The 21,653-nt window shown below is 36.1% G+C and overlaps 1 protein-coding gene across 3 annotated transcripts in view; it reads left to right on the forward strand.

Moving 5' to 3' along the window:
* PTPRD (protein tyrosine phosphatase receptor type D) overlaps window positions 1-21,653 on the forward strand; it is a 2,148,730-nt gene that overhangs the window by 616,074 nt on the left and 1,511,003 nt on the right. For all 3 annotated transcript variants that reach the window (XM_081238160.1, XM_081238163.1, XM_081238162.1), the window contains one exon: window positions 3,889-3,994. The gene's annotated coding sequence lies outside the window, so the exon portion shown is untranslated. The remainder of the gene's footprint in view (window positions 1-3,888; window positions 3,995-21,653) is intronic.

Below are 21,653 nucleotides of genomic sequence, written 5' to 3' on the forward strand. Positions count from 1 at the left end.
AAGGCTGACTTAGCTCTAAAGTCATGGGTGTAGTTTCATATTGTGTTAGGGGTGAAGAGACGTGACCTAGGCTAAGAGGCTAACAGTCTGATATCAACCTTCTGCCCCAGAGTTAATGCAGGGAAGGTGCGATGAAGCAGGTCGCCACCAGAGGGCACTGTGGGACCTCTTTCTGATGTTTAGCTTTCCAGAATGTATAGGATTGCAGGAAGCTGGGCACAAAAGTTTTAAAAAACCTAAACATAGAGGAATATTTTGCTCATGTCGTTAATGACTTTGCTTCATTTTGAAAACACAATATAAGAAAGAATGTGTTGAACTGCAGTTGGAATAATAAAAATGGTGAAGGCTGATAGAAATTTCCCAAAGATAGATAACAAGGGATATTGTGTATCTAAAAGATACTAAACCCGCTCATAATTTTTAAGACTGCTGGTGAGAGCGTAAATTTGTTTGATTCTCAAGGAGGGTAATTTGTCAATCTATTTGAAAGTTACAAATGCATTCACCTTTGACCTCCCTCTATGTACTTGTAGGACTGTATCCTACAGATGGGGACCTATGAGATACTAACTTACTTATACTAAGTCATTTACTATAGCCTTTTAATAACAGTGAAAGTTTTGAAAAACAAATCTTTGGGGAGTCTGGTTAAAGAACTTACGGTATTTCAGAACAGAAATACATGAAGCTGAATATGATGAACATACTGTTTATTTGCTAGTATAAAAGACCTCAAAGTTACTTTGGGTGGGAAAAAAACGCTCATAGTAGTGGGTAAAGCATACAGTTTTTTAAAGGGGGAGTGAGGAGTGAGAATACACATACATAACTATTTGCAGGAAGAAATTTAGCAAGGGCACACAGATGCCAGTAAATGTTGTCTTGTTAAGGGTGACAGATGGAAAGGGATGGAAGCAAGTGGGAGTGAGTCTTTGTCCTTTATACCATTTTGTGAGACTTAGACTGATGCAAATTAATTACCTATTCACAAAGCAGAATATATTTAATTGGAGGGGAAAAACTTTTGGTTACTCATTGAGAGAATGTTGGCAATTCAACTGGTTGTTTAATTACTCAAATGCATCAGATACAGAGAGGTGTTTGTAGTCAGAGTTAAGTAGTTTTGTGAGTTACTGAATGAATTCAATTAGGACTAGTGCTTCTGGCACACTTGAAATGAATGAGGTGAATTTTCCAGCAAGGCTGTCCCAGGAAAAATGACAAAGTTGCTTGGATTTTCCTTTAGGATCTCTTCAGTTTGCTTGACTTTCTTAGTCCCCACCATGAGCAATTGGTTACAGGTTGATCTGCCCTATGGGCAAAGAAGGAAGGAGTTACTGAGCCTTTTCCTTACATTGTAACAGACTTAATCTAGTAATACATATTCATTTATTCACTTAATATTTATTGAGTATCTACTAAGAATCTGACAATGAATCTCGTTCTGAGGGACAGTGAACCTCCTTCTGAGGATACAGATTTGTCAGACCTAAACTTTTCTTTCCCTCAGGGAGTTCACAGTCAACTAAGAGGACAAGCATAGTCTAATTGCTTTGTGCAGTGATGTGTGTCATGGAGAAACAGGTCATGGTTCCCCTTTCCTGAGAGGACCAGAGAGAGCCTTCACATCATATTACAGACTTTAAAATCTGAGTAAGAATTTTCTAGGCAACAGGGGTTGGCATGGTGGGGCAGAGAAAAAATTCTTAAGTAGAAGGAAGAACACTTAGGAAAATCAGACTTAAACACATGGTCTGTTGGAACAAGGGCTGAAGACTTTAGCAAGACTGTGTGTGTGTGTGTGTGTGTGTGTGTGTGTTTGTTTACATTTTGAGAGGAATTACTGCCACTACTGCTAAGGTTAAGTACTTAGTATGTGCTCTAGCTACACTATGCCGTCTAATCGTAAAAAAACTCTGAAGTACATATTATCCCCATTGTACGGATAATGATACTGAGAAAAAAATTAGGTTATTTGTCTAGAGTTATACATGTAGGTAGAGCTAGGACTGAGATTTATATATGATTCCAAATATGATGCTCCAAAATATGAATTAGAGTGTTTGCTGGATCTCTTGTGTTCTTTCAGATGCCCTGTCTACCTTTTTCCATCCTATTCTCTAAAACTGGAAACTAGCCTGGATGGAGTTTATCAACAGGCTTTTATGCTCTTAGGATTCCAATGTGGTTGGTCTCATAGGTAGTATAGGAAGGAAACCAGAGGGAGGGGAAAATATGAGAACTTTTTATCCTAGGGCTCCCTTCCATCCTGCCAGCTTGTGCTACCTGGGACTCCCAAGGAAAGATCACTGCTAATCTCCAGAAGGCTTTCTCTGAATGCCTGACTCTTAGGTGACAGTAACTGTTCCCTGTCCTTGTCCCTGCAGGCCTGGGGTGAGAACAACTCACCTTCCCTTGTGGTTTCCTTACATACCACCCACTGTTTTGTAAATAAGATTTTTTATTAAAGTCTCTTCAAATTATCCTAATTTTAAAGTGCCATCTGTTTTCAGTTGGCACCATATCAACATTTAGGAAGTTATTATCTAAGTGAGAGCTGGTGAAAGTCTATTGTCGCAGTAGTTTAAGAAATGAAAGGGATAGAATGGATTCCAGATGGAGGGAAATCTGAATTTTAAGAGGACTTCAAGGAAAGAACAATCATTCTTAAGGTTTGGGTTCTATAAAGGAATCCAAGTAGACCTTTCTTGCATATTTGCCATTGTACTACCTAGACAGAAACCTTAATCCAAGTGAATAGCAAGATATGACAAAACAGGTGGTTGCTAAATTGACACTTGAAGCCAGGGTTTGCATGTATTGAAGTACATGGAGCCACGTTATTCACTCACAGAGGGTGGTGCCAGGTATCAGGTGGTGAGTCAAATAAGCAAGTAGTGCCAAGAAGGTATAGCAAGAAGAAAGAGGGAGCCCTGGCAGGTAGATAAACCTGCTCAGCCCTGGTTCTGGGGCTTTGGCTAGGCAGTGAGCATCAGGAGGAAGGTCAGCAAATAGCGGGAGCCCCATCGTGAGATCAAGTTCAGGGTAAACTCCAGATCCCGGGGAAGGGGTCAAAGGCAAAGCAAGTGCTGGCTGGACGAACGGCAGCACGATTGGCATACTGCTGTATCTCTTGGATGTTTCCTTAAACCTCCTGATTGTGCATTGGATGGGAATATGGCTGAGAGCACTAGGGAGATTAGGTGGCTCTAATTGTGGGGACTGAAAGGTCCTAACACACCCCATTCACAAAGGCAACTCAGCTCTGAGGTTTTTGCGAAGGCTGTAATTTTATCAAGTAGCTGAAATGTCTATTTTCATCTTGTGTTCCAAAGCGGCAACACCCTGGTGCATTTGAGGAAACATGAGTGTTCTTCCTCAATGTCGCTCAATTTGAAGAGTTTAAAATAGGGCAGGCATCAAACTGATGGAATTGCATTATTAAATTCTGTTTCCTACTGAGATTCCTTTTTGTGGTGGGGGAAAAAAAGGAATTCTGAAAACGAAATATTTTTAACATTAGCTTCTTTCTGGGGTTTAAAAATGTATTTTGATTTACAGTCTCTGAGGACAATATATAGAAAATGGCTTCCTAAATTAACACATCAATTAAACCAAATGAAGAGTAATTATTGCACTAAAATAATCTTTTATAAGGAACATTTTATAGGAAATAAAATATCCATGGTCCCTTTGACTCACACAGGTGCTATATTGATCACTGAGGTGTGAATTATAGAGGTGAAGAGTTCACACTTCTTTCTTTTGTGTTGAGCATTCTGATAAATCAGAGTCTAATGTGACAGGAAAAGATAACACAATGAATATGTTATTATGCTGAAGGAATATGAAAAAAATGCGACCGACCACTGTATTTTGTTTCAGGTGGGAATAAAAAGCAGTTCCTGGCCCATGATAACTCTAGTTAAGGGTGTCTGACTGATGACATGTTGGCACCAGCATTGAAGGAAGTGATGGGCTTCAGGTCCAGGTGAGTTCAGTTCTCCAAGACATAGTATGTGCATCTTTCCTACTCCTGTATACACACAGTTCATAAAGTAACTCCACTGAGCCTTTTAAAATATCGGGCTATGGCATTTCTTTAAAAGATTATAGTAGTTATAAAATTCTGTAGTGCTTTAAAGTCATTGGATATTCTTTCTCTTCTTTTTAACTTTAAGTAATAGAACAGGTAGTTAAGGATGGGTTTCTTTCTGAAATGGGGGTCAATGCCTGAAGTATAAGTAGAATGAAAGATAAAACTTCATATAGTACTTGGGGGTAAGGAGGGAAGGCTATTTCTGTAAGTGACCTAAGTGGGAACACAGAGTTACACATTAAGCCTTTCAAACTGACACGTTGTTCCAGACCCTCCTTAATGGCAGGCACCTAAGGGCTGAGTTACCCTTAAGGACCCTGAATTTTGTCACTTGCAGAGTCATGTCATTAGAGCAGGCAGATAATCCAGTAATTCAAAAGAATCTTTGATTTCTGGTTTTCAAGAGATCAAAAGTAAAGGTCAAATACACCTTTTGTTGCACAGATTCTAATTATGATCCTCCCTGAGTCTGTACCTTGATGAATTCATAAGCCAGAATGTATATATCACCTAGAGACATGAATATAAAACTTTTGTGCGTTGACTAGAGTAATACACTATAGTTTTAGGGGGCAGAATATATTTTATACAATTTTTTTAACATTATACTTTTTAAGATCTAGATACTAGGACCTATACACGTCTTATTTTAATTTATATAGAATATCTGCCTTCCACAAATTGAAAGATTAGTAAAAAAGATAAGCCAATCCCAGAAAAGTATGGCAAGTGCTATAAAAGATAGAAGAAACATGCAATAAATACCTAGTCTATTTATCAAATATATTAATAAACAGCAATTCTATATCTAGTGATTTAATGTAAGAAAATAATTATGGATGTATGAAAAGATTTAAAGGATATTTCTCAGTCTGTTGTAATATCAGTGAAAATAATGAACAGCCCAAATACTTAACTGGATAGTATTTATCAAATAGATTTTTTTCAAAGAGTGAAATTCTATAGATCTATTAAAACAGATAGTTTAGGAGAATAGTTATGATATGGAAGAAGGAGCAGGTATACTTTTAAAATTGAAAAAGCGGATTAAACATTCCTTATAGATAACATTTGTGCATTTATAGAGAAAATGATATAGAAAAGAGACATACATGATTCTTATTTTTTAACACTTTTCTGATGTCTTCACAATGTATATTGATAGTCAGAAAATACAAAACTTACAATAAATCATCAAAGTTTTTCATAAGAAAAGGTATTATAGAAAGTGATCATGAAAAAATCATCACCATGTTTTCCAGAGATTGCAAAAAAAATGAGGTTACAAAACAGGATGGAAGTAAAATCCTGTATGTGTTTAAACGTAATGGCATGTGTATATAGGTTATTATATGTATTAGTTCATAATAAGAAAAAAATACCTAACTTGTTTGTTCAAGTAAATGAGTTTTAGATAATGAAGACAATTGATACCTATTTAATTAAATGTGTAAAGATGCCAAAGAAGGGATAAAATTTGAGTAGGGTTTTGAAGGCTAAATATATGGAAATGTGCTTTCATTAGTATTGATAATAACTAAGTTTGACTAGTTGAAATGGATAAATGTACATATTATGCTCACTTACCTTATTCTAATTTTCATTTTGTAGAAAATTGTACCATAAATGCTACACATTGAGAAAATTTGTATGTTAACATATTTGTTTAAAGTTAGCATTTAGTATATCAAATTATTCTATCTTTTATCATACACTTTGTAAATATCACTGCCTTTTAAAATAATGCATCATTGTATAAGTAGTCACAACAAGAAAATATTTGTCAAATCTTTCAAAGTTACTTTCATTACCATATTATTCTATTCTTAATTTTTCTGACTTCAGTGACACATAAGTTGTACATTTATCTGAAAGTTGAAATAACTTTAATTTTTCATGTGAACAACTTAAAAACAAAAACCTTTGTGAAGAATACTGGTAGTGTTCTCTTTCAAACTTCCGTGTATCTATCTTCCCCATAGACTGTCTCTCTAGGTCCATCCTTTGCCCTTTTTATTCTTACTGCATATTCTGCTTGGATGATCACACTGACACCCAAGGCTTCAATATACCCAAATATATAACTCTATATGAACCCATACTCTACTTGGTCACTAGCTCAATATACCAAATGAATCACAGATAATCCTTTTCACTGTTGTTTCTCACCTCGTTCCTTCAGATTCCTTTCTAATGGGATCTCCTCTTTTCACCTCCCCGGTATCAAATCTGAAAAAGCAAAACCCTGCTTGAAAGGGAAAAGTATATGTGAAGGGCTGTCTAGATTGACTGAGTAGGCCTGACTGATCCCTAATAGACAGGAGAAGGGGCAAGTTTGCTTTTATCAACATAGGAAAAGGGAGAAAAATTTTTACCATCAATGAATGTACTCTTCATTATTGATCTTCGGTGCTTCTATCCCCAATATACACATTATAAATGTGTGAACTAACATTAAGTGGAAACTAGAAGAGGGGCAGAAAAACTCAATGGTAGTTGAGTTATCAACATATCAACATGGGTGTGGGGGACAGATATAGTATAAACTGACCTGGGTTCAAATATTTACCCTGGCATGAATGAGTTACGAAGCCCAGAGCATAACATTCTCTTTAAGCCTCTGAGGCTGAAATTACTTGTTGTTATAAATTGTTCCCATTCTGTAAGTCAACTAATAGAATGTTTGTGGAAGCCTTTTATAAATGTTTAAGCACTTTGCAGGTGTGAGCATTGATTGATTGCTACCAACTCTAAAATTATTTTACTTAGCAAAGCACACACAAATGCATATATGTATATATGTGTGTACACACACACACACATGCATATACATACACACACACACATTATAGAGACTACTTCTACTTGTTCCTGTGCAAAATGTCTTTGCTTTTCAGTAAAGTATCTTTAAGTATTTGCAGAGAAAGTTCCCTCCTTCTCATTTTATTATATATGGCCTGCCCATCAAATCAGCATGGTTCAATAGCTTAAGATGTGTTCTCTTTGACCTTTGATCACAAAGGGAATTCAACTCTGGACAAAATTCCAAGATAATGAGCTTCGCAACACCAAGCAACTGTCTTTTATGAAACCCACTCACAAAATAAATGTGGTACAAAAATTAAAGACACAGAATATTAAGATAACATTGATTCATTGATCTGGAAATTATTTCTTACCATATAAATTAATAATACTCCATGACTTGAAATTTAAGCTGCAGCTAACATCACACAGCAACAAGAATTATTTAATATTGCCAACAACTGTAGACATGTTGAGTATTTTAGCAGTTGAAATTACATTTGCTGAAGTACTATAATGAGGATATTTTGCAAACTATAATAAGATATTGGAAATTATCACAAGGTGAGAACTTTTTCATATGAACCAGTGTTCACTAGTCATTCATGAATATATGTCTAAGATAAATCAAAATATATGTTGATCACACTGAAACCACTTAGAGTGTCAAATAATGTGTAGTAAAATTTGGGAGAATTAGATCACTGCAGACCGAAAGTCTCAACCAGGCTTATTCTCTGTCCATTATTCACATTTCTCAAGAAAATGTGAGTTACATGAGAATACGTCAGAGCTGGGGAAAAAGACACTGACTCTCAGTGATGGCTCTCAATAACTAAGAGTTGAAATGATTCACACAATTTTAAGCATCTACTATGGACATTGTATTTCCCTAGACCTGTGGGGTATATAGACATCAATAAAGTATTTCTGCCTTCAAGTGACTATCCTCCAGGAAAGGAGATATGCTCTATATGCAGATAGTATTAAATATTATAATGCAGATACATACTATGTATAGTGAGGTAACTATTAGTGTTAGATGCCAAAGATAATGAGCGATCAAGAGCAGATTGTTTGCCAGAAGACAGATACATTTTGACTTGTATTAAAACAACTGTGAAGACTTCTTGAAGCTATCTTGAATCTGATATAAATAACAAGGATGATGTATATCAGGCATTATAGACGGAGGGAACAATATCTGTATACATAACAAATACGTAAGGACAGTTAGCAAGCTTTCTTTTTAATAAAGGGTAGTAGTATTGAAAAGGATGGTGATTGATTTTGGTGGACTTCAATGTTAGTGCAAGACATTTATTTTTATGATCCTTCTCCAGTGATCTGTGGATTTTACATTGTGTTGGACCCCTATAACATCACAGATACAAACACTTTAATTTTTTTTCTAAGCTTAATTTGGAAATTATATTTTATACCATAGAGCGTATCATTGTTATTACCAATCTGATGTTCATAGCAGTATTTAAATATCAGTTATAAGCAAAATTGACCTCCAAAGTTTTATATTTTACATGCCATAACACTTTTTCTACAACACTCAATTACATGTGATTTTCTACAGTAAACATTAGTCTCAAGGTTACAAAGCAACAGTACTTGCAACTTTTAAAATTAATCTTGGAAAAAATGTTTCCTGTAATATACCATTCACATGAAACAAATAGGACTCAAATTTGTGAGAAATATTAATGTTTATTTTAATCTATACCTTTTCATGATAACATGTAGATAGTAATCTTTATCTTTCTAAACAAAGACTGGTGGGTTAAACCATAGTTTTGTCTTCTCAAAGCACTTGAGCCACTTTCTTAAACCTGTAAGAAATTAAGTCATTTTTTCCCTCATTTCCTGTTCTACTCATTCAGCATATATTTGTTGAAGTAAAACATTTTTCTGAGTCCTAAGAGTCTTCTTTCATATCCTCTTTTATATATATATTCCTGCCTATTCTCTTTAAACTCACTTTTTCCCCTTGGCCAATAAAAAAAATCACTATTTTTCCTTTTTATCATGTTGTTTCCATAGTAATTCTTCTAAGATGTAAGTAGTATCTTATAGTTACTGTTCCCCTAAAAAATGGTATTTTATTTATACTGAGTTTTTGAGGGCTTGACATGGTGGCTTTTTTCTTTTCCCTTTGTAGGAACCTCTTATGATTATTAAAATTTGTGATAGTGTGCCTTGATATGGGATTAACTTCATTTTGGAAAGTGACTTTTCTTCTGTGCTAAAAAAAATTGTATGCAATTTCTTTGATAGTTTCATCTTATCAGCTATATTTATATTATTAGTCAGCTATTGGACCTTCTGGATTACTCTTTTTCTGTCTTCAAATTTTCCAACTCTTTTTTTCCTTGGTTTCTCTATTTTGGGAGATTTCTTTGACTGTATCTTCTACCTTTCTATTGATTTTTAGAAAATAGTTGGATGTGGAACAAAATTAAACATAAGGAGAGTTGTGGAAAAAATACAAGGAACACCTCAATACCTCCTACCTATAGTTAACATTTGCGTCATTTCTCAGGAACACAAACATACTATCTCTAAGCTTTCTTACTTAATCATTTGAGAGTAGGTTGTATATATCACTTTCCTTCACCTCTAAATACTCTAGTTTGTGTTTCTGAAGAACAAGGATAATCTCTCACATAATTAAAGTAGGGTCATCAGCTTCAGTAAATGTGTAATTGATAAAACCCTTTGGAACACCAGCAGTAGATTATATCAATGTTATCAACTGCTGTCAGCCAATTCTTCATAGTATTTTTTTTCCTCCAGTATGGGATCCAGTCTGGAATCATACATTGCATTTAGTTGTGTTAAAAGGTAAACTGAAGCATATTAAAATTTTAACAGTTTATTTGAGGAAAAAAACTATATGCATTGGGCAACACCAAACAGGAAGTGGTTAGCCATGCTCCATGGACAGAAGCCGGGGAGAGACTTGATAAAGGCAGATGCAAAGTAAGGAGGTGATTGATTGGCCATCGCCTAAAGCCTGGTTGGCTGTTTGGTTGCCTTAGGTTTAGATTTTGTAATCTTTGAGGCATTTACAGGGTTGGATTGCGGTTTGCTTACATAGACCTTCGTGGCATTAGAGCCACCTCAGTCTTACGGCCTTGTTGTAAAATTAATAGTTATCATGTTCTGCAGCCCCCTTCAGTTTTAAAACATCGCCTCAGCCTTCCTTTCACGACAATGTCTTTTTTTTTTTTTTTTTTTTTCTGTACGCGGGCCTCTCACTGTTGTGACCTCTCCCGTTGCAAAGCACAGGCTCCGGACGCTCAGGCTCAGCGGCCATGGCTCATGGGCCCAGCCGCTCAGCGGCATGTGGGATCTTCCCGGACCGGGGCACAAACCCGTGTCCCCTGCGTCGGCAGGCGGACTCTCAACCACTGAACCACCAGGGAAGCCCGAACAATGTCTTTTTTAAGAATAGTCTCCCTTTAAGAAATGTTCTCATTTTTGGTTCATTGTGCTGTTTTCAAAATTTTTTACTTTTCCAGTTTTGTGTTTTACTTACTACAGCATCCTGTCTTAGTTTTATTAACGTAGGACATAACCTATTCTTGTTCAGTACTGATGACACTGATTTTTTGGTGTGTGTTCTTAAACTTCTATGTTGTCTTTTTTTTTAACATCTTTATTAGAGTATAATTGCTTTAGTTTCTGCTTTATAACAAAGTGAATCAGCTATACATATCCATATATCCCCATATCTCTTCCCTATTGCATCTTGCTCCCTCCCACCCTCCCTATCCCACCCCTCTAGATGGTCACAAAGCACCGAGCTGATCTCTCTGTGCTATGCAGCTGTTCCTACTAGCTATCTATATTATATTTGGTAGTGTATATATGTCCATGCCACTGTCTCGCTTCGTTCCAACTTACCTTTCCCCCTTCCTGTGTCCTCAAGTCCATTTTCTATGTCTGTGTCTTTATTCCTGTCCTGTTTGTTTGTTTTTAGATTCCATATATATGTGTAGGCATACAGTATTTGTTTTTCTCTTTCTGACTTACTTCACTCTGTATGACAGACTCTAGGTCCATCCACCTCATTACAAATAACTCAATTTTGTTTCTTTTTATGGCTGAGTAATATTCCACTGTATATATGTGCCACGTCTTCTTTATCCATTCATCTGCCGATGGACACTTAGGTTGCTTCCATGTCCTGGCTTTTGTAAATAGAGCTGCAGTGAACACTGTGGTACATGAGTCTTTTTGAATTATGGTTTTCTCAGGGTATATGCCCAGTGGTGGGACTGCTGGGTTTTATGGTAGTTCTATTTTTAGTTTTTTGAGGAACCTCCATACTGTTCTCCATAGTGGCTGTATCAATTTTCGTTCCCACCAACAGTGCAAGAAGGTTCCCTTTTCTCTGCACCCTCTCCGGCATTTATTGTCTGTAGATTTTTTGATGATGGCCATTCTGACTGGTGTGATGTGATACCTCATTGCAGTTTTGATTTGCATTCCTGTAATGATTAGTGATGATGAGCGTCCTTTCATGTGTTTGTTGGCAACCTGTACATCTTCTTTGGAGAAATGTCTATTTAAGTCTTATGCCCATTTTTGGATTGGGTTGTGTTTTTGATATTGAGCTGCATAGCTGCTTGTATATTTTGGAAATTAGTCCTTTGACAGTTGCTTTGTTTGCAAATATTTTCTCCCATTCTGAGGGTTGTCTTTTCATCTTGTTTATGGTTTCCTTTGCTGTGCAAAAGCTTTTAAGTTTCATTAGCTCCTATTAGTTTTTTTTTTGTTTGTTTTTATTTCCATTTCTCTAGGAGGTGAGTCAAAAAGGATCTTGCTGTGATTTATGTCATGGAGTGTTCTGCCTGTGTTTTCCTCTAAGAGTTTTATAGTGTCTGGCCTTACATTTAGGTCGTTAATCCATTTTGAGTTTATTTTTGTATATGGTGTTAGGGTGTGTTCTAATTTCATTCTTTTACATGTAGCTGTCCAGGTTTCCCAGCACTGCGTATTGAAGAGACCGTCTTTTCTCCATTGTATATTCTTGCCTCCTTTACCAAAGATAAGGTGACCATATGTGCGTGAGTTTATCTCTGTGCTTTCAAATATCCTGTTCCATTGATCTATATTTCTCTTTTTGTGCCAGTACCATACTGTCTTGATTACTGGAGCTTTGTAGTATAGTCTGAAGTCTGGGAGCCTGATTCCTCCTGCTCTGTTTTTCTCTGTCAAGATTGCTTTGGCTATTTGGGGTCTTTTGTGTTTCCATACAAATTGTGAAATTTTTTGTTCTAGTTCTGTGAAAAATGCCATTGGTAGTTTGATAGGGATTGCATTGAATCTGTAGATTGCTTTGGGTACTATAGTCATTTTCACAATATTGATTCTTCAATCCAAGAACATGGTGTATCTCTCCATTTGTTTGTATTGTCTTTTAATTTCTTTCCTCAGTGTCTTACAGTTTTCTGCATAGAAGTCTTGTCTCCTTAGGTAGGTTTATTCCTAGGTATTTTACTCTTTTTGTTGCAGTGGTAAATGAGAGTGTTTCCTCAATTTCTCTTCAGATTTTTCATCATTAGTGTATAGGAATGCAAGAGATTTATGTGCATTAATTTTGTATCTTGCTACTTTGCCAAATTCATTGATTAGCCTTAGTATTTTTCTGGTAGCATCTTTAGGATTCTCTATGTAGAGCATCATGCCTTCTGCAAAGAGTGACAGTTTTACTTCCTCTTTTCCGATTTGGATTCCTTTTATTCCTTTTTCTTCTCTGATTGCTGTGGCTAAAACTTCCAAAACTATGTTGAATCATAGTGGTGAAAGTGGGCAACCTTGTCTTGTTCCTGATTTTAGTGGAAATGGTTTCAGTTTTTCTCCATTGAGAACGACGATGTTGGCTGTGGGTTTGTCATATATGGCCTTTATTATGTTGAGGTAAGTTCCCTCTATGCCTACTTTCTGGAGGGTTTTTTATCATAAATCGGTGTTGAATTTTGTCGAAAGCTTTTTCTGCATCTATTGAGATGATCGTATGGTTTTTATCCTTCAATTTGTTAATATGGTGTACCACATTGATTATTTTCTATTTCTTCCTGGTTCAGTCTTGGAAGGTTGTGCTTCTCTGAGAATTTGTCCATTTCTTCCAGGTTGTCCATTTTATTGGCATATAGTTGCTTGTAGTAATCTCTTATGATCCTTTGTATTTCTGCAGTGTCAGTTGTTACTTCTCCTTTTTCATTTCTAATTCTATTGATTTGAGTCTTCTCCGTTTTTTTCTTGATGAGTCTGGCTAATGGTTTATCAATTTTGTTTCTCTTCTCAAAGAACCACCTTTTAGTTTTATTGATCTTTGCTGTTGTTTCCTTCATTTCTTTATTTATTTCTGATCTGATATTTATGATTCTTTCCTTCTGCTAACTATGGAGTTTTTGTTTGTTTGTTTTTTCTCTGATTGCTTTAGGTGTAAGGTTAGGTTGTTTATTTTAGATGTTTCTTGTTTCTTGAGGTAGGATTGTATTGCTATAAACTTCCCTTTTAGAACTGGGATTCCTACATCCCATAGGTTTTGGGTCAACATGTTTTCATTGTCATTTGTTTCTAGGTATTTTTTGATTTCCTCTTTGATTTCTTAAGTAATCTCTTGGTTATTTAATAGTGTAATGTTTAGCCTCCACATGTTTGTATGTTTTTACAGATTTTTTCCTGTAATTGATATCTACTCTCATAGTGTTGTGGTCAGAAAAGATACTTGATGCAATTTCAATTTTTTTAGATTTACCAGCGCTTGTTTTGTGACCCAAGATATGATCTATCCTGGAGAATATTCCATGAGCACTTGAGAAGAAAGTGTATTCTGTTGTTTTTGGATGGAATGTCCTATAAATATCAATTAAGTCCATCTTGTTTAATGTATCATTTAAAGCTTGTGTTTCCTTATTTATTTTCATTTTGGATGATCTGCCCATAGGTGAAGTGGGGTGTTGAAGTCCCCTGCTATGATTGTGTTACTGCTGATTTCCCTTTTTATGGCTGTTAGCCTTTGCCTTATGTATTGAGGTGCTCCTATGTTGGGTGCCTAAATATTTACAATTGTTATATCTTCTTGGATTGATCCCTTGATCATTATGTAGTGTCCCTCTTTGTCTCTTCTAATAGTCTTTATTTTAAAGTCTATTTTATCTGATATGAGATTTGCTACTCCAGCTTTCTTTTGATTTCCATTTGCATGGAATATCTTTTTCCCTCCCCTCACTTTCAGTCTGTATGTGTCCCTAGGTCTGAAATGGGTCTCTTGTAGACAGCATATATACGGGTCTGGTTTTTGTATTCATTCAGCCAGTCTATGTCTTTTGGTTGGAGCATTTAATCCATTTACATTTAAGCTATATTGATATGTATGTTCCTATTACCATTTTCTTAATTGTTTTGGGTTTGTTATTGTAAGTCTTTTTGTTCTCTTGTGTTTCCTGCCTAGAGATGTTCCTTTAGCATTTGTTTTAGAGCTGGTTTGGTGGTGCTGAATTCTCTTAGCTTTTGCTTGTCTGTAAAGGTTTTAATTTCTCTGTCAAATGTGAATAAGATCCTTGTTGGGTAGAGTAATCTTGACTGTAGGTTTTTCCCTTTCATCACTTTAAATATGTCCTGCCACTCCCTTCTGGCTTGCAGAGTTTCTGCTGAAAGATCAGCTGTTAACCTTATGGGGATTCCTTTTATGTTAATTGCTGCTTTTCCCTTGCTGCTTTTAATATTTTTTCTTTGTATTTAATTTTTGATAGTTTGATTAATATGCTTCTTAGCATGCTTCTCCTTGCATTTACCCTGTATAGGCCTCTCTGTGCTTCCTGTACTTGATTGACTATTTCCTTTCCCATATTAGGGAAGTTTTCAACTATAATCTTATCAAATATTTTCTCAGTCCCTTTTTTTTTTCTTTTCTTCTTCTGGGACCCCTATAATTCGAATGTTTGTGCGTTTAATGTTGTCCCAGAAGTCTCTGAGATTGTTCTCAATTCTTTTCATTCTTTTTTCTTTATTCTGCTCTGCAGTAGTTATTTCCACTATTTTATTTTCCAGGTCACTTAGCCATTCTTCTGCCTCAGTTATTCTGCCATTGATTCCTTCTAGAGAATTTTTAATTTCATTTATTGTGTTGTTTATCATTGTTTGTTTGCTCTTTCGTTCTTCTAGCTCCTTGTGAACGTTTCTTTTATTATTTTCATTCTATTTCCAAGATTTTGGATCATCTTTACTATCATTCCTCTGAATTCTTTTTCAGGTAGACTACCTATTTCCTCTTCATTTGTTTGGTTTGATGGGTTTTTACCTTGCTCTTCATCTGCTGTGTGTTTCTCTGTCTTCTCATTCTGTTTAACTTACTGTGTTGGGGGTCTCCTTTTCGCAGGCTGCGGGTTCGTAGTTCCCATTGTTTTTCATGTCTGATCCCAGTGGGTAAGGTTGGTTCAGTGGGTTGTAGAGGGGACTGTTGCTTGTGTGCTGGTGGATGAGGCTGGATCTTGTCTTTCTGGTGGGTAGAACCACGTCTGGTGGTGTGTTTTGGGGTGTCTGTGAACTTAGCATGATTTTAGGCAGCCTCTCTGCTTACGGGTGGGTTTGTGTTCCTGTCTTGCTAGTTGTTTGGCTTACTGTGTCCAGCACTCTAGCTTGCTGGTCATTGAATGGAGCTGTATCTTAGCGTTGAGATGGAGATCTCTGGGAGAGCTTTTGCCATTTGATATTATGTGGGGCTGGGAGGTCTCTGGTGGACCAGTGTCCTGAACTTGGCTCTCCAACCTCAGAGTCTTAGGCGTGACACCCAGCCAGAGCACCAAGACCCTGTCAGCCACAACCCGGAGGTCCTCCTTTCCACCTATGTTGTGTCTCTTTTATCTCAGTGTTTTTGGTTGTTACTGTAGGTCTTAGCTGAAGGTCACAATCATGTTGCAGTTTGCCCAAATGATTGACATTTTCTTTCCCATTTACATATTAGAGAGGGGTTTTAGAGTAGGAGCTGGAGTAATACAGTTTGACTGCTCTTCTAGAAACCAAGGGGAAGGGGATTCCAGGTTCTTTGATTAGACATATCAACTTGAAATAACGGTTCTGTTTAAAGTGTACCAGGCTTGTTTTATCCAAGGAAAAATCTTACAGTACCAGGTTTCTGGATGGGGTGTGCTGAGGAATGGGGAGTAATTGCCAGCTGTGGAGGATGAGAGCAATCACTTTACAGTCTTAGGATTTTTTTTTCCTCGAACTGCACCTCACCCCTGCCTTCCATGGCATTGACTTCTTCCAAATACAGGGTTGTGGGTGGCTTCAGGGGTGATAAGCTGACTTGTGTGTACTCCACACTCTTGGCACATAAGGCAGTACCTTCTCAGTTCAGCTACATTGATCATCATTTCTCTGCTTTCTGTTCTCCATGATTTGAAATACAACACAGTGATTAAGGGTATGACTCTGAAACCAGACTGCCTGGATTTGAATCCTAGCTTTACCACTTAATGAATATTTGATCAGCAAGGTACTTGATGTTTCTGTGCCTCTATTTTCTCATTTGTACAATGAAGCTAATGATAGGGATGTTACAGATACCAAATGAGTTAGAACAGTGCCTGACTCACACTGCCAGCTACCATCAACTATGCTACTATTGCCCTCTCTCTTCTATTAGTATCTCTACTATAAGTTGATTAGTATTCCCCCTGTAAGTTGATTTTTAAAAACAATTATTTTGCTCTCATTTGCCTGATGTTTGAGAAGAAGTTGTTAATGCCTGTGGTCAAATCATCAGGTTTTTAAAACAATTTTAAGGCTTCTAAATTTATTATTCTCATTCCCCTGCCATGTTTTTTTCCTGAGCAATAACATATTTGTGTGATGAGATCTCTTTTAGCATACTCCTTCATTTCATCGTAAAAACAAAGAATGGTAACTTTTAAGACACAGATTAATTACAGGATTTTATTCATCTCTATTTTCTAAAATATTTTTTTAGAATTAAATGTGCAAAGTGACTAACTCTTAAGTCATTGATTATTTTGGGACATTACTCTTTGTGAGAATTTAATACAAGATGATTTAATGAGACATTCCCAATTCATATTATAATACAAAACTTTAAAAAAGTTTTATTTTGCTATCTGCAAACTATTAAACAGGCAATAGCATCACTATCTTCTGTGCAAGATATTTATGTTATAGAAATTCAGTTATTTAAATATTTCTAAGAAGGGAGTTGAGAGCAGCACTTTTGAAAAGCAGTTAATAATGAACAGACATCAAGGGAACAATTATTATAACAGCAAAGTGCTTTGCAACTCCAATAACTTAAGTGGGGCAGAAGCAGGCCATTAAATATAATTAAAAGCAGTCAAAAACAAACTGAGAAATGGAACTGTAAAAGGCTGTCCTTTGCCAGGAGCTGAAGGCAAGAAAAGCAAGGGAGAACCTTGAAAGTAGCAATGAATTGATAAGCCTTACTGCCTGCAGCTTGTAATGTGCTCTGTTAGATTTTAGTAACTGTTGAAGTAGATTAGTAGTGCAATCACTGAGTCTCTATCTTAAATTCTTCTCTGTTGTTCCCCGATTATAGGCTCCCCATGATAGACGGAACCCTGAGTGGGTCAAAATTTCAATTCATTTCTCTGCTCAGTCACTTTTTAAATAATGCTGGCGTCTACATTTGTTGGACACCAGCATTCTCTGTGATGTTTTAAAAGCAGAAATAAATTTAGTTATTGACATAATTGTAACCCTCATTTCTGAGGAGGCTTCATTCGTCTTTATTCAACAGACGAAGAAATCCCTTGGAACGTGAGCAATTGATACCTTTCTCCAGCTAGGGGCTACCGTGGTGAAGTGGATGATAGAAGATTATGAATTTATTGTGCCTCTAAACGCTCAGATTAATGTGAATCTGCAGAAACAGTACCACAAGGACAAAAACAATTTGCCCTCGATCATTTTATTTTTATAATAATATTCTTTAATGAAGCTAAAGCCTCCCTGCTGTGATCTTATGTTTTTCAACATCAGTGAGAAATAGATTCCTCTGAACTGTAAGAGAGCTCCTGAAACAGTAGAGATATTGAAATAGAGGATCAATTACTTCTTTTGCAGTGATTCTGAACTTGAAATGGCTATAGCACTGCCTATGTAGACAAGAAGACAAACCAGCATATTGAAAAGCTGTACACAAATTAAAAGTGTCAGAAAAAGCTGAGATAAACTGTTTTGTTTTCTAATATCTTATGATTACAGTGTCCCTTTAAAAAGCCAGTGCTAAAGATTCTGTTGTAAGAGAAGCAAACAAAAACTGAAAATTCTGTCCCCAATTTAAATGTAAAAAATTTAAATATGTTTAACAATCCTTCTGAAAATTGCTAACATCACTGCTTGTGGGTTTCATTTTACTCATTTTAACCTGAAGAAGGATCTTTGATTAGGCTGGGAACATAGAGGTCCCGCAGAGGATGGAGACAGATAAGAGTATAGATGTTATGAATGTAACAGATTATTGCATTTATGAAATACTCTAATTTGTGAAGTGATTCATAGCCATTATACCATTCAATCCTGGCAGCAACCCTAAGAAGACATGAGCTCAAACAGGCATTGATACCTTACAAACACCACAGTAAGGAAGACTGAGGCTCAGACAGGTTAGATGATGAGCAACAGGTCATGCAAGTAAAGTCGGTGTTACCAGAGTGTATAATTTACCTTTTCATCTGCCACATTCAGGCAGGAGCTTCCCATTTGTCCTGATAGTGGAGTCACACGGATCAATGGGTTTTTAGAGAATGGAAGCCCTGAAGTATACTTTATTTGAGTGATTGTTCTGCAGCACATGCAGGGCTCCACAGCAGTCTAAAATGTTGGAAACTGAGATAGCTGGTGAGGGGGCTGTCTGAGACCCTTCTTCAGAAAAGGGCACACAAATTGAATGCTTCATTCTTTGCTGAGCATGGACTTTCCCACTTGAAGGGCAATTGGGGTGGAACTCTGGCAACAACACCATCAATCACCTGGTCAATGAGATTGATTTAAAGAGACTGCTGAGGGTCAGGATGATAGAGTCCTGAAACTACTTAGAAGGAAGAGAAATGGACTTTCAAGATGTGGATCGCAAGAGAATGGAATCAGTGAAATAAAGGAGAATGAAAGAGTAAGAAAAAGGTGATAGGAGATCTGTGTGAGGAGCAAAAGTACTGAGAAATTAGGAATAAAAATTAGCTAAAATTCAAAAAAGTTTATTCATACTCAGATTAATGGTAATATTTGATTTATATGTAGCTTTTTCTAGAACTCTTCAGTTGTTTCACATAAACCATTGAAAGGCTGCCAGATAACTTTCTATCTCAGCATCACTATTAATATCATTTGTAATAACAAAAAATAATGGCATTCATTGTGTTGTGACTATGTGCTGGCCACTTTTCTAAGAACTTGAAATGTATTAACTATATGTATATTTATAACATATAAACTATTAATCCTGTTTTAAATATCAAGGTAATAGTGCGTAGCAAATTTAAGGAGCTTGCTTGCCCATGAAAACTACAAAGCTAAGCGGCAAAGTCAGGGACATTAGCTCTGCAGCCTTCACCCCTTACGCTTTCCAGGCCATTCCCTAGAATAATAATCTGCACGCTCATTAGAACAGCTTTGCTATTTGCTTTTGAAAAATAACACTTTCCAAACACAAGAATTTATGTGATATTTAAACTACGATGATATTGCTTGAATATTCCTGGGATGATTTGGGTTGGGACAAAATCCATTTCTCTTTGAGATTATGGCAAGAAAACAAAATTTGTATTTTTAATATTGATTCTAATTCCTTATGAAATATGATAGCTAATAGCGCTGTATGACCTTATATAAAAATGATTGCCATGATGCGTGGAGATGCTTACTGTCACACTACCTTTAAGCATGAACTTGAGTTAAAACCACCTACTAAAACATCGTTTTTAGCATAATAGAATCTGTTATAAACTATCCCATTACTGAAATTAACTTAGATAGATCAACTGTGTGTATCTGTGTGTGCAGGCACACACAGTTGATCTTCATTTCATGTTTGTGAATTTGGCTACTGCCTAAAATTTATTGGTAACCCCCAAATCAATGCTTATAGAATGTTGTGGTCATTCACAGACATGCACAGAGCAGTAAAAATTTGAGTTGCCTTTCCCCGATGCCTTCCCAGCTAAGGTGGAATGAGGTGGTGCTTTCGTTTCTTGTTTGACATTCATATTAATAAACAAGTGTCCTTTTCATGGTTTACCTAGTGTTACATTTTTTGAAATGTTGCATTTGTGTGAGATTTTTATGGTATTCTTACCATTTTAAATGGCCTACAATTGTAGTGTTGAAGTGTTGTCAGTGTTCCTAGGTGCAAGATAACAGATTTGCTTTGTGGAGAAAATGTGTGTTAAATAAATTCCATTCAGGCATGAATTATAATTTAGTTTGGCTATATATTTAATATTAGTGAATTAATGATACATGTTAAGTAAGGTATCTTTAAATAGAAATACACTTAAAGTTATGCATGGATTTAACTGTTTATTCCCATTTTATAGATGATAAAGTGAGGCTTAGAAAGGCTAGACAATTTGTTCAAGCCCCTATAACAAACACTGAGTGGCAGAGCCAAGATTTAAACCCTAGACTATCTGAAACCCATGATCTTAGCACAGCATAAGCTGCCATACTGTTATGTAAACCACTCTTTTCAGTAACAGTGTATTGTAAACATATTTCTATGTCTCCTAGAGTATATGAAATTCTTAATGGTCTTATAAAAATCCATTGCATGGGTTCATTGAAATGTTTTCACTAGTCTCCCTTATTTAAGTGTTTTTGTTGTTTCTAACTTTTCTTTATTAGAAATAGTGTTATAATAAAGAAACTTTCACAAACACTTTTATTAATATGTCCCTTATTTGCTCAGGATAAATTCCAAGAAGTAGAAGTGGAATTGCTAGACCGAAGTCTATATATCTCTTACCCTGTCCAGTTGCGCTCCAGGCAAATATGCTGGTTTACACTCCCACTAAAACTCCATATATGTCCCTCTCCCCACACTTTTTGTAGTTCTGGACATAAATTTCTTTTCCATCTTTATCAGTTACATACAGTTCTAATTTTTAAGAAATAAAAGTAATTTTAATCTGTTTACTCTAAAATTTCAAGAGCTTTTACAGAAATTATATAGCTGAGGGAAGAATTCCTGGAAATGGTGTTTCAGAACGAGACTTGCCATTTTTTAGAGTGATTTTTTTTTACTAGCACTGCAGTAAATCCAAGTATTATAAAAATCAGTAATTTTTATTTCCACCAGTTAGTCGTTCACACTAACGAAAGTGTATCCTCCTTTGGCTTATTAAATGTCCAATCTCTTAAAGTTAACAAAGTTAGACTGACTGATTAAACTAAACAATTTTTTCTTAAGTGATGTCTTTCAATGCTAGAATATAGAAGGGAATATTAAAAACATTTACAAGTGACTTAGATTCTAAAGTAAATTGAATTATTCTAGTAATATTCTGAATCTGGAAGACAGAGAGAGGAAAGAAAAAGAGAATGAACTGATTAGGATGACTGAATCAAACAGGGCTGGATCAACCTTGGCTGCCAATGAGCATGTACTTTGAAGAGAGGGAATCCCAAATGAATTGCTTCTCATGTTTGCCTAGTCCTGGCTATCCTAATCTTGCTGCCTGCCATTATTGCT

This window comes from Mesoplodon bidens (genome assembly GCF_964165515.1).
Source record: "Mesoplodon bidens genome assembly, chromosome: 6".
In the NCBI taxonomy this organism is placed as follows: domain Eukaryota; kingdom Metazoa; phylum Chordata; class Mammalia; order Artiodactyla; family Ziphiidae; genus Mesoplodon; species Mesoplodon bidens.